This window comes from Narcine bancroftii, chromosome 8 (genome assembly GCF_036971445.1).
Source record: "Narcine bancroftii isolate sNarBan1 chromosome 8, sNarBan1.hap1, whole genome shotgun sequence".
In the NCBI taxonomy this organism is placed as follows: Eukaryota; Metazoa; Chordata; class Chondrichthyes; order Torpediniformes; family Narcinidae; genus Narcine; species Narcine bancroftii.
In genome coordinates this window covers 51,292,393-51,306,644 of record NC_091476.1, presented here as the reverse complement: position 1 = coordinate 51,306,644, position 14,252 = coordinate 51,292,393, and positions in this window count along the sequence as shown.

Below are 14,252 nucleotides of genomic sequence, written 5' to 3'. Positions count from 1 at the left end.
GGAGAGATTGGACGTCCTTATACTTCTGGAAGTGCCAAAAGTGAAGCGAAGGAAGAAAAGGGAAGAAGAGACCAACTTGTGCTATCAAAAGCACGCAAGTTGACAGAATAGTTTGATGTTCATGGTGACAGTGCTATACTCGGAACTAGTACCCGCACCACCGGCACCTCGTGAATGAGGAGGGCCAAGTGGACAGAACAAGTGCTCGAATGATATCGGTGAATGGATGATTCTTTTCTTTGGCTTGGCTTCGCGGACGAAGATTTATGGAGGGGGTAAAAAGTCCACGTCAGCTGCAGGCTCGTTTGTGGCTGACAAGTCCGATGCGGGACAGGCAGACACGATTGCAGCGGTTGCAGGGGAAAATTGGTGGGTTGGGGTTGGGTGTTGGGTTTTTCCTCCTTTGCCTTTTGTCAGTGAGGTAGGCTCTGCGGTCTTCTTCAAAGGAGGTTGCTGCCCGCCAAACTGTGAGGCGCCAAGATGCACGGTTTGAGGCGATATCAGCCCACTGGCGGTGGTCAATGTGGCAGGCACCAAGAGATTTCTTTAGGCAGTCCTTGTACCTTTTCTTTGGTGCACCTCTGTCACGGTGGCCAGTGGAGAGCTCGCCATATAACACGATCTTGGGAAGGCGATGGTCCTCCATTCTGGAGACGTGACCCATCCAGCGCAGCTGGATCTTCAGCAGCGTGGACTCGATGCTGTCAACCTCTGCCATCTCGAGTACTTCGACGTTAGGGATGAAAGCGCTCCAATGGATGTTGAGGATGGAGCGGAGACAATGCTGGTGGAAGCGTTCTAGGAGCCGTAGGTGGTGCCGGTAGAGGACCCATGATTCGGAGCCGAACAGGAGTGTGGGTATGACAACGGCTCTGTATACGCTTATCTTTGTGAGGTTTTTCAGTTGGTTGTTTTTCCAGACTCTTTTGTGTAGTCTTCCAAAGGCGCTATTTGCCTTGGCGAGTCTGTTGTCTATCTCATTGTCGATCCTTGCATCTGATGAAATGGTGCAGCCGAGATAGGTAAACTGGTTGACCGTTTTGAGTTTTGTGTGCCCGATGGAGATGTGGGGGGGCTGGTAATCATGGTGGGGAGCTGGCTGATGGAGGACCTCAGTTTTCTTCAGGCTGACTTTCAGGCCAAACATTTTGGCAGTTTCCGCAAAGCAGGACGTCAAGCGCTGAAGAGCTGGCTCTGAATGGGCAACTAAAGCGGCATCGTCTGCAAAGAGTAGTTCACGCACAAGTTTCTCTTGTGTCTTGGTGTGAGCTTGCAGGCGCCTCAGATTGAAGAGACTGCCATCCGTGCGGTACCGGATGTAAACAGCGTCTTCATTGTTGGGGTCTTTCATGGCTTGGTTCAGCATCATGCTGAAGAAGATTGAAAAGAGGGTTGGTGCCAGAACACAGCCTTGCTTCACGCCATTGTTAATGGAGAAGGGTTCAGAGAGCTCATTGCTGTATCTGACCCGACCTTGTTGGTTTTCGTGCAGTTGGATAATCATGTTGAGGAACTTTGGGGGACATCCGATGCGCTCTAGTATTTGCCAAAGCCCTTTCCTGCTCACGGTGTCGAAGGCTTTGGTGAGGTCAACAAAGGTGATGTAGATTCCTTTGTTTTGTTCTCTGCATTTTTCTTGGAGCTGTCTGAGGGCAAAGACCATGTCAGTAGTTCCTCTGTTTGCGCGAAAGCTGCACTGTGATTCTGGGAGAATATTCTCGGCGACACTAGGTATTATTCTATTTAGTAGAATCCTAGCGAAGATTTTGCCTGCAATGGAGAGCAACGTGATTCCCCTGTAGTTTGAGCAGTCTGATTTCTCGCCTTTGTTTTTGTACAGGGTGATGATGGTGGCATCACGAAGATCCTGAGGCAATTTACCTTGGTCCCAACAAAGCTTGAAAAACTCATGCAGTTTGGCATGCAGAGTTTTGCCGCCAGCCTTCCAGACTTCTGGGGGGATTCCATCCATACCTGCTGCTTTGCCACTTTTCAGTTGTTTGATTGCCTTATATGTCTCATCCAGGGTGGGAACCTCATCCAGCTCTAGCCTTAGGGGCTGTTGAGGGATATTGGATACCCAGGGGAAGTGATGGATGTCAACGTGCTAATAGTGACTTCTCCTCCTCCCTGCGATCATCTGACCATGAAACGAAACCTCGAAAGTTTTATTTCACACAAGTTCATAAACCTGCAAACAAGCAACGTACGAGACATTGGTTCTGCTCTGCAATCTTGCACGTCGACAGGAAGAAAGTTCCTCACGTCGACAAGCTTTACTTTCACAAAAAAAAATCCAAAGGTTTACGAGCAGATTCCGAATTTGTGAAAGAAATGGAGACTGAATTAAAGTATTGAGGCGCACTTCCAGAGGTTGTTAAGTTTACTGGCCAAATTATTATAAACTTTCATCAAGGATGCAGTATGTCTCGGTCCTAGCCCCGGCCGTCCGTCGCCTCTTCTCCTCCCTCCCTCCCTCCCCCTTCCCTTCCCTCCCTCTCTCTCTCTCCCTTCCCTCCCCCTCCCTCTCTCCCCTTCCCTTCCCTCCCCTCCCTCCCTCCCCCTTCCCTTCTCTCCTCTCCCTCCCTCTCTTCCCTTCGCTCTAGTCTCCCTCCGCTCTAGCCTCCCACCCCTCCATCTAACGCCCGATGGGGCAGCAAAGGACAGTGCTGCCGGAGTTCAGCGGATCGCCCGCTCCTACAGTTCGCGGAGACGGCTCAATGCGGGAGCAATGGGCGTCTTCGGAACCCATAATCCCCCACTCTGCAGGAACCGCTATGCCAAATACCAGCGCGGGGGAAACGACGAGCGGTTTCCCGCTGCGCGGGGGATTATGGGTTCCGGAGACGCCCATTGAGCCAGCAGCCAGCCCCCGCCGTAAGTTTTAACAGTGGAAGGGAGGCCCAATGTCAGTGGAAGTGCCCGACCCAGGATAGCAGCGCCCGTGGCACCCAAGTGGCCGAGTGGTCATCGGAGTGCTGGAGGGCTACCTCCAGTGTCTGTAAGCTTGACCGGCCTCGTCAAATCGAGTACCTTTTGTTCTAGTAATTGCTGGCGATTGTATGTGCCCCGAGCAGAGGCTGGCAACATAGGTCTCTCTAATGAGGTCCTCCAGGTGGTGTACACAGGCTGACAGTCACAGGCTCTGTACAGGATCCGGAGGGCCTGCAACATCTGAGCACTAGACTCACCAAGGCATTGTTCTGTAGTGGCCAGGAGCTGCCTGGCTTTGACCTCGTTAACCTTCCGGTGATAGTGCCTTGAGGATCTCCATCCCTACCTGGTAAGAGATGGCATCGCTGATCATGGTAAAGACCTAGGGCCCGACCCGTGAGAGGAATAGTCTCAACCGATTTGCATCGGTGGTGATAGTGCTCGCGGCTCCCGCCAAAAAAGTTTCTGAAGCATTGTAGCCACAGCGCGAAGGTGTTCGGGGTGACCAGAGATTGATGTCGTTTCTCTGGTTTTAGGTACTGTTTCACACTCCTTTGAAAATTTTAACTATTAAAATTGATGTACCATCAATAATTCACGATCAGGCTTTTAATAGCTAAAGACCGGAACACTAACAAAAAGCCATCCACCTCCTTGACTGATCAGAGCAAAAATAAAAGGGTGGCCTACAAGTCGCTATGGGTGGGATCGGTCTCCGGAGATGTGTCCGGTCTGTAGTAGCCAATCACGGTGTAACAGAGGTTTACCACACATCAGTACCGATGAATGAATGGTGTTTAAGGTTCCAATTTAGTAAGTTATGCTATCTTCCTCTCCAGTCAGATAACATAACAATTTACAGCATGGAAACAGGCCATTAGGCCCTTCTAGTCTGCACCGAACCAAACACCCCTCTCTAGTCCCACCTCCCTGCACAATGCCCATAACCCTCCATCTTCTTCTCATCCATATACCTGTCCAACCTTTTCTTAAATAATACAATTGACTCCGCTGCCTCTATTTCTCCCGGAAGCTCATTCCACACGTCTACCACTCTCTGAGTAAAGAAGTTCCCCCTCATGTTACCTCTAAACCTCTGCCCCTTAATTCTTAACTCATGTCCTCTTGTTTTAATCTTTCCTCCTCTTAACAGAAATAGTCTATCCACATCCACTCTGTCTATCGCTTTCATAATCTTAAATACTTCCCCCCTCAACCTTCTACGCTCCAAAGAATAAAGACCTAATCTGTCCAATCTCTCCCTATACTCTAGATGCTTAAACCCAGGTAACATTCTGCACTCTCTCCACTCTGTTTATATCCTTCCTATAATTAGGCGACCAGAACTGCACACAGAACTCCAAATTAGGCCGCACCAATGTCTTATACAATCTCAACATCACCTCCCAACTCCTATATTCCATGCAATGATTGATAAAGGCCAGCATACTAAAAGCCTTCTTCACCACCCTATTCACGTGAGTTTCTACCTTCAGGGAACGATGTACCATTACTCCTAAATCTTTCTGCTCTTCTGTATTAATCAATGCTCTCCCATTTACCACGTATGGTTCTTTGTTCTCTGTAAATCCTATAAGAGAATGCTAGAATTATTGAAGGAGCAACCTCGGACAAGATGGATAACCAAGGTCAACAGGGAAAGGGCTGGAAGGGATTAAGCTCTGCCAAATGAAAAACACTAATGGAAAAATACAAAAATATTGTGTGGCAGAGTATATGGAGGTGTTTGGGAGATAAATTGGGAAAGGTTTGTCAGAGCAGGTCACACACAAACACTTTTAACACCCAGAATTTTTCCAGGAGCTTTTGCAAGAGACTCATAATGGACTGTTATTTACAAAAGGAAACAAATGTAACAAGAGGCAGTAGCAGCTTTGTCTGGAAAACAGAACTTGCTGTCTGGACGGTCATTGATCTTTGCAGGCAGGGAGCAGAGAAGAAAACAGGCTTTGCTCTTAGAGTTGGAGGATGTGTGTGTTTGAGAGAGAGAGAGGAGAGGCACAGACATCGGTTCCAGAGGGACAAGCTAGCAAGCTTTGGAAGATGGCCTTGTCAGAGGAGAGGACTGTCTGTCCAGTGTTTCCCTTGGAATAGGAGAAACAGAAAGGAACTCTTCGGTGACCTGAAACAAGAAAAACTCTCTCTCTGAAAACCAATAAGAACTCTTCTGAGTGGTAATCATTTACCTGGTAAATGTACCAAAGCCTGGTGAACTTTACTAATGTTACAGTACAAGAATTGCCTGCAACCAGTGAGATTGGACTGTGAACCTAAGAACTTTGTTGAACTTACACACACGTTTGCATAGAATTAGAAGGGGGGGTTAAGTGAGTCAATAGTGATAAGTTAAAGTTTGATTGTATTTTCATGTTTTAAGATAATTAAAAGCAACTTTTAAGTAACCCTTTGTCGTGCTGCATATCTATTGCTGGGTTTTGGGCTCCTCTGGACTCGTAAAAATTGTTTAAAAGAACAATTGAAAATAATGCAAACAAATAATTTGACCTAACCTTACTTGTGTCTGGTGTCCAGTTTTCCTATTGGGACATATGGAGAATAATCTTCTGTATGTTGCTAATGAAGACATCCAAATCCCTGCTTACAGTATCATTCTTTTATCTCTGCATTCATCCATCGGAATTGAAACATCATGTATCATAGATACTAAATACACACGTTTTAATGGTTAAGACACTCCCTTTTATGGGAACTATAACTTTAAAACTACAAAAAAGTCAGAAAACTTTAAATTACACAATCCATGTTGATTAAAGATGGGAGAGAGAATGTAAGGTACTTGTTCTAACAAGAACAAGTCATGTAGCTTTTCTTAGTTGTTCATAGATGTTTAGGTGAAGTGACAGAAATGGAAACCAATCCCTGTGCATCATTAATAAAACAGCTTGAGGGAAAAATGTCAGCCAACAATCCAAGGAGAAATCAATGCAGTTTTTAAAAATTGTGCAAATTGGAACTTTGATATTGACTCAAGAAGGCATATAAGACCATGGTGTCATGTTTCACTTGAAAGAAGGCAATACTAATGCACCAGTGAATCAGCCTGGATTATGTGCTCAAGTGATTGGAGTGAGATTAAAATCCTCAATTTTTTGATTCCACCAATAGATGTGACAGTCATTTTGTTTTACTGTGGAACTTTTTTCTAACTTTTTCCTAACTTTTTTAAGTTAGGAAACCAAAATTTAAAAGAAATAATAATCATTTGATTTTGGCAGGTTGGTGAATTTACTGGATGAATATCCAGAGGGTTCAACAGGGTATTACCCATCTGTGTATTACTAGGGTGTCAACTAACATGACAAACTCAAAATGTTAAACCAAATGTAAAAAAAACCTTAATCTTGATAAGCACTCAGATTTATTTTTTTTAAATATTTTATTTATTGGAAAGCAAAGTAATAACCACAATTACAAAATTAAAATATTAACAAATTGTCAAAGAATTTCATGGTTACATAGAGAAAAGTGCTTAAAAAGAACGACAAAGAATCCTAAAAAGAAAAATACCCTAATCATCCCTCCCCCTATCTACCCCTCCCTTTAACCAAATCCCAGCCCCCTACTGCCCTAAGATAAAGGAAAATAAGAAAGAAGGAAAGAAACCAGGAGAATAACTTCAATCATTCAGTCACTCTCCAGTGCAGAGATTCAGTCGCACTCAACCTGTCTCAGATTTTAAACTGGAATAATCCAAATATGGGCTCCAAAACTTATTAACTACATAATATTTAACCTGTAAATTATGTTATCTTCTCCATTGGTATACAGGACCTCATTTCTGAATGCCATCTTTGTAAATTAAGCTCCATTTGATCTTTCCATGAAACAGCTATACATTTCCTTGCTATTAATCGCAAGAACACCATTTGAAATTTATCTAATTTATTAAGCAAAGCCATTTCACTAACACCCAATTAAAAAAGATCTTTGGGTCGAAAGAAAATTGTATTTTCAGAATATCTTGTAAGCAGTCTCTTAATCTAGCCCCAAAACCCTTAACCTTCTCACAAGACCAACTGAATGCAAAAAGGTACCTTTTTCCTCATTACCACGAGAACACAAATCTGAAGCATTCAGTTTATATCGTTTCAACTTTCTTAAGCTTGCAGGTGAATGGCTAACTTTCAATTATTTCATTTCACTGTTATAATTTATCACCTTATCTATATATTTTTCTTAAATAACATCTTGGCCTACTACTACTACCCACGTGGGATAAATTGCCCAGAGCTCAATCCAACAGAGTTGTGGTCTTCTATGGTCTTCTAGACTCTTTCACAAATGATGACTCTCAAGTTCTGTTCTCTCTCTTATCTGAATGTCCTTTCATTTATATGATATTTTGTCCTCTGTTTTCTTACTGTCCTCTTTGTTTCCACACTACTCATGACCCACATCATGCTTGACATTTTTTTGTGGCTAAAAGTCAAAATCATGCCTGTGATGAAATTGTGCTATGATTAATCTTTAGTTTAATGTTGAACTAATAAGGATATTTTGTGCGTTTGGTTTCAGGGGCATAAAGACAAAACATATTAGAATTTTAAACACACAGAGAGAGATTCTTTGAAGATGGCAGCTGGCCTCATTATCAACAGAGACATTTGCATTTTAAACACAATTACACACAGAAACCATTTTGAAAGTCAGAAAATTTGTTGTTTGTATCTGAAGCAGAGAAATGAAAAGATTTTATGATGGTTCTTGAGAAGAGAATGATGGACTGTTTACTTGAGAAGCACTTTCCTGATCAATCCCATACAGCTCGTAAGCAATGTTTGGAAAGAGAGAAACCTCAAATAAAATTGTGCTTTTTAGCAAAGAGATGTTAAAATGTTCAGAAATTCTTCAAAGAATGTTATGATATCATACCATATGACATGAACGATTTGTATGGAATATATTGTTGAACTCAGACATTTTTGAGTCAGTTGAAGACTTGGCCATCCTGTGAGACACAGGATTGAGAAAGCAGCAATATTCCCTTTAGAGCAGGAATGCTGCCTGTGCTCTCCTTAATAAAAGGAGGAACACCAAAAGTGGTATTTTAAAAGAAATAGCCACTCTGACTGCCTCTAAGAAAATAGGGCAGCCTCATGTGTCCGTGGAAGAAAGGTCACTCTTGATTAAGAAAGAAATCATTGTGGAAAACAGACTCCATAACTCATAGACAAGAGGGAGTTTGTGAAATAATTCATATGAATAAACATTGCTCTGAAAAGCAGCTCATCAAGAGAGTTGTGAGTTTAACGAGTCTGAAGACATGATGTTTCAAAATGGTTCATAATTCTGCACTGCAATTTAAAAAATATTCAAGTTCAACATAAGATGTTTAAAATTGACGTTTCAGTAGAATGCCTAAAGTGCAATGGTTTGGGATTTGGTTTCACACACATACATTTTACATTTGCGCATAGTGAGGTTAAGTTTAAAGTTAAGTAAGAAATGTTATGTTATTAATAGTTTAATAAAAACAATAATTTTGAATTTAACCATTGTCTGGTGAATTTTCCATTGCTGTTCCTTTGTTAGGTCATAATAAAACTTGTTAGTTTGTTACAATGCCCTCTGATGAATTTAAATATAAGACTGTGGTGGCGCACATCCTCATGGTGAACTGGCCCCGCTTGTATCGCCACGTGGCGGGGCAGCCATGGGGAAATGGCGTTGTCACGTTTCTCTCTGACTCCAGCATCCCTTCCAGCGCGCACCCTGGGCAGCGATTATGATGTCACAATGCACCAGGTGACCAAGCTCATGCTGCTCTTATAGGGGCGCGCTGAATTTGAATAAAAACAGTCGTTAACGACCCTCAATGTAGTGGCTGTGTTTTTCCCACTGCTCACACCACCACAGTGGTGACCCTGACGAGCCCAGATGTTTTTCTGGTTTTAAAACACCATGGATTCAGCAGAGGTTAACACTGTCTCCATCAAGCTTCCTCCCCTTTTGGACCCACCAACTGAGAACGTGGTTCGGGCAGGCAGAAGCACAATTTCAACTCCATAACATCTCCTCAGACGTCATGATGTTCTACCATGCTGTGAGCGCTCTGGACCAAGATATGGCAGCGAGGGGAACGACATAATTCACCACCCCCGGCTATGGGCAAGTACACTGCCCTCAAAAGACCTGCTGCTTGGAACTTTCGGGCTAACTCCCCAGCAACTGGCTTCCAGGCTCCTTTATGGGCTTGGGGACCGTAGTCCATCAGCGCTGATGGATGAAATGCTGGCCCTGGTGGAAGACCACAAGCTTCGTTTTCTCTTCCACCAAATATTCTTGTGTTACAGAGTTCTCTGTTGTGTATTGGCCTATGTGTTGTGTGGTTTTGTGTTGAAAAGTTACAGTTTGCCTTAGAGAGCCAAGGTGAAAATGGCCTACTGAGAGAGTGGGAGACGGACTGAGCATGTGCAGAAAATGATTAAAAATTTCTGGACTTGGACGCTATGGAGTAGAAGAAGGCCCAGAGCATGAGTCATGGACTGGAGGACAGTTTAGAATGTTGGGCATTTTAAAAGGGATGAACATTCCGAAGGCAGCTAGAAGGGTCTGGACCAAGCCATTGTTCCTCTCTCTGCAAGCAAAACAAGAAGATAACTTTGAATTTTGTGCTCTCTCTCTCTCTCTCACTCAAAGATCTTTTAGCTTCAGTTTACCAAACAAACTGAATTTTGTTTATGATCTTTGCTTCGGTTGAGATCGAAGTTTTGTGAGTCTTGTTTGTTTTGTGTCTAAGTTTTTCTGTGGCTGGTTGGAAATATAACTTAGACTTTAATTACATATGTTATATTTAGGCTGGGGAATTTATTAGCTTTACACTGTTGTAGAGATTTGCATAGTAACCAGTGGGCATTGTTTTAAAAGGGATTTTGAATTAAAGTTTGAAGGTGAATTTTTGTTAATAAAGTAGTTATTCATCTTTACTCCTGTGTGATATGCCTTCTTTATGGTTGCTGGTTTGATCTTGTAACACCTGGAACAGATGCCAGAGGACATGCAGCTGCTCCTCACAGATGAAGACTCCTTGAACCCGAGGAGAGCAGCAGCCCGTGAGGATCCCCTCTGGCGCACGAAGAGGGAGAACGAGGCAACCCTCAACCAGATGGCATGACCAGGAGCCAGCCGACCGCAAGCCACATCCAAGACCAAGCCAGAAGAGAGCCAGTCGACCTGGTGTTTCTACCACCAGCACTGGGGAGCGCAAGCCCCTAAGTACTGACAGCAAGACCAGGCCAGCCGCCATTGATGGCTGTGACGGCTGGCCATGCAAACAGGAGGGTGTGACAGATAGATCCACCGGCCACCGATTCCTGGTGGACACAGGGGTTGAGCTCAGCATCCTTTCCCCACCCCCCCTCCCCAAAGCATTAGAGACTCACACCTGATCTCGAGGTCCAACCCTGCAGGTGGCCAAAGGCTCCACCATCAGGACCTATGGCACCTGCATGGCACAGATCTAGATCGGGAAGGAGATGTTCCACTGGAAGTTCGTCCTAGCTGCCATGGGCACCGTGCTGTTAGGGGCCGACTTCCTTAGAGCTCATGGCCTACAGGTTGAATAAAGGGCAAAAGGCTGGTCAATGCCCGAACATTCCACTCCACTCGACTGGATGCAGCACAAGCCCATAGGTCGAAATTGCCGCCATAACCACCGCCAGGGATGAGTTCGACGAGATCCTCCACAAATTCACCGCCATTTTATAGCCTCGGTTCAACGCTGCCCTGCCCCAGCATGGGGTCTTCCACAACATTGCCAGACAGGGCCCCCCTCTGCATGTTAGATCCAGATGGCTGCCGCCTGAGAAGCTCCAGCAGGCAAAGGAGGAATTCTCCAGCCTCCAGGAACTAGGAATCATCTGGCACTTAGACAGCGCCTGGTCATCGCCACTCCATATGGTCCCGAAATCGTCCGGGGGCTGGAGACCATGCAGGGGACTACCATTGGTTGAACGACGCCACCATCCCCAACAGGTAGCCAGTGGCCCACATACAGGACTTCTCCGCCAACCTCCACAGTGCACAGGTCTTCTCCAAAGTGGACCTCGTGCAGGGATACCATCAGATCCCGGAGCATTCAGACGATGTGGGTAAAACGGCCATTATCACCCCTTTTGGCCTCTTGGAGTTCCTGCGTATACCCTTCGGTCTAAAGAACACGGCCCAAATGTTCCAGTGCCTCATGGACGTGGTTGGAAAAGACCTGGACGATATTCTCATTGCCAGTCACAACCACGACGAACACAAAGCCCACCTCCGCACACTCTTTGCCCGGCTGGCGTACTTAAGCCTCACGGTTAACGTGCCAGCACCGGAGAAGATAATGGCCATTCAACGATTCACCAAACCCTCCACCCTGAAAGGCCTCCAAGATTTCGCGGGGGTAGTGAACTTTTACCATCATTTCATCCCCAGAGCCACGCGCACCATGCGCTCATGGCCACCAAAGAAAATACTTTATCATGGTCAGAGGAAATGGACAGGACTTTCATCGCGACAAAGGAGGCTCTAGCCAGCGCCATGCTGCTGGTGCACCTGTGGCCGGAGGTGCACACGGCGCTCTCGTGGATGCCTCAGCTACGGCAGTGGGGGAGGCGGGATTCTGGAACAGTGGCTCAATGGACAATGGCGCCCACTGGCCTTTTTCAGCAAGCAGCTGCACCCACTGGAACTCAAATACAGTACCTTTGACCAGGAGCTCCTGGTGCTGTATTTGGCCATCTGCCAGTTCTGCTACTTCCTCGAGGCAGGCTGTTCACAGCGTTCGTGTATCACAAGTCCCTCACTCAAGCACTGGCGATGGCCAAGGATCCGTGGTCTGCCAGACAGCAGTGCCACCTCTTAATAGTGTCTGAGTTCATGACCAACATCCGACACAGGGCCGGCAAGGACAATGTAGTGGTGGATGTGCTCTCCCGTCCAGCCATCAACACCCTTGCACCCGACCTAGATTACGAGCAACTGGCTCACGCACAGAGGAATGATGGGGAGATGCAGGCCTTGCGGACCGCCATCTCGGGCCTCAAACTCAAGGATGTCCGGGTGCCCAGCAGCCCGGACACATTGCTCTGCGATGTCTCAACAGGCACACCGTGCCTGGTGGTCCCACCGCACTGGAGGGCGAAGGTCTTCAATCTGCTCCACGATCTCGCTCACCCAACTGTAAAGACAACTGTGCGGATGGTCACGGAACGGTTTGTGTGGCACGGGCTGAAGAAGGAGGTGGCGGAACTGGCCAGGAATTGTACCAGATGCCAGACCTCCAAGATCCAGCAACACATGCGAGCCCCCATCCAGAACTTCGACCCGGTGGTTCACAGACTCCAACACATCCACGTTGATGTCGTCAGGCCTCTGCTGGCGTCCAAGGATGCTCGTTACCACCTCACGGTGGTGGATAGGGGCACAAGGTGGCTGGAAGCCGTCCCGACTAAGGAGGCCTTTGCAGAGACGTGTGACAGGACTCTGGTCAGCCAATGGATCGCCCGTTTCAGAGTCCTGGCGCACATCACTAGCAACAGAGGGGCGCAGTTCATGTCTGCCCTGTGGACTCAGATGGCAAAGCTCCTGGGGGTCAAGCTCCACCACACCACAGCACAACACCCGCAGTCCAACGGGTTGGTGGATAGGTTCCACAGGCACCTGAAGGCATCACTTATGGTCAGGCTCTCTGGACCAGACTGGGCGGACGAACTACCCTGGGTCCTCCTTGGAATTAGGACGGTACCCAAGGAGGACCTGTAGGCTTCAGCAGCAAAGATGGTCTGTGGTGCACCGCTTTCCCTGCCAGGTGAGTTTTTCGGCCCAGACCCTGACACGACAGCCACCGACAAAAACCTGCTGGTGGACCTACGCAGGCGACTGCCTCCCTATCTCCCCCACCCCTGGTATGCCACAGCACCCGGCTGTTTCATTTCTCCAAAGAGCTTGACTCGGCCCAGTTCGTTTTTGTGCAGAGGGGACCACAAGATGCACCGCTACAGCAACCGTACAAGGGGCAATACAAAGTCTTGCACCGGTCTGGCGGAACCTTCACACTGGATGTTGGGTGGGGGGGTGGGGGGGGGAAAGGAACTTTTTACAGTGGACTGGGAAATGGCCTCATCAGAGCTTTGTCTCTGACTCCAGCATCCCTTCCAGTGTGCACCCTGGCAGCGATTATGATGTCACAATGTACCAGGTGACTGAGCTCATGCTTCCCTTAAAGGGGCGCACTGAATTAGAATTAAAAACAGTCGTTAATGACCCTCAATGTGGTGGCTCTGTTTCTTCCACTGCTCACACCACCACAAGACATTAAATAAATATTCCAGAAAGCAAGATGATCAAGAATCCATTGCATTATTGGGGAAAAGAATAATCCTATTAATTAATGTTTTTAAATGTTCTATCCTAATCTGTACAGAGTCATCCACATGCCATGAGAGAAGAAACAACAATAATTCCTCTTTATGATATATGATATTTAAAACTATTGGCATTCGGACCATTTTGCTATCTCTGACATTCATCAGCGAATCTATTAGCTCAGTACCGTTTGACTGCAATAGTAGTTAAGTTTATTGTCATACGATTGCACAAATACAACCCATTGAAGCAGCATTCTCCAGTCTTTGGTGCAAAACATGCAGACACACAACTGGACATAACACATACAGACAACCAATACATATGTAGAACAAGTATTCTATCTATAAAAATAACTACAAAATATTTTGTACATATGAGAGTCTCGAATGTTGAGTGTGAGCTGCTCCTTTGGCCATTTAGCATTTTCAATGTCATTGTGTGGTGGGGGGGTGAATTAGTTCCTCAGCCTGGTGGTGCTGGCTCTGATATACCTGTATCTCTTCCCTGACAGGAGCAGCTGAAAGATGCTATGTGCAGGGTGGAAGGGGTCCTCAATGATTTTGCACACCTCCTTCAGACAACTATCTCAGTAGATCACATCAATTTGGTGGGGTGGAGGGACACTCCAGTGATCCTCTCTGCAACTTTTATAATCTAGAGGATTGACCTCCAATCCAATTCACTACAGCAACTGTACCACACTGTGATGCAGCCGGCCAGGGCACTCTCAATAGAGCTCCTATGGAAGCTTGACATTATGGTGGCAAGTACCTTTACCGTCTTCAGTCTTATCAGGAAGTGCAATCACTGTTAATATGACACTAACATTTGCAAAAGGAATGCCTTGTTTGTCTACATAGCAAGTGTCCAGACTATATTAAAACAAAGATAACAACCAACATATTGAAGGATTTTTCCCTGCCTCA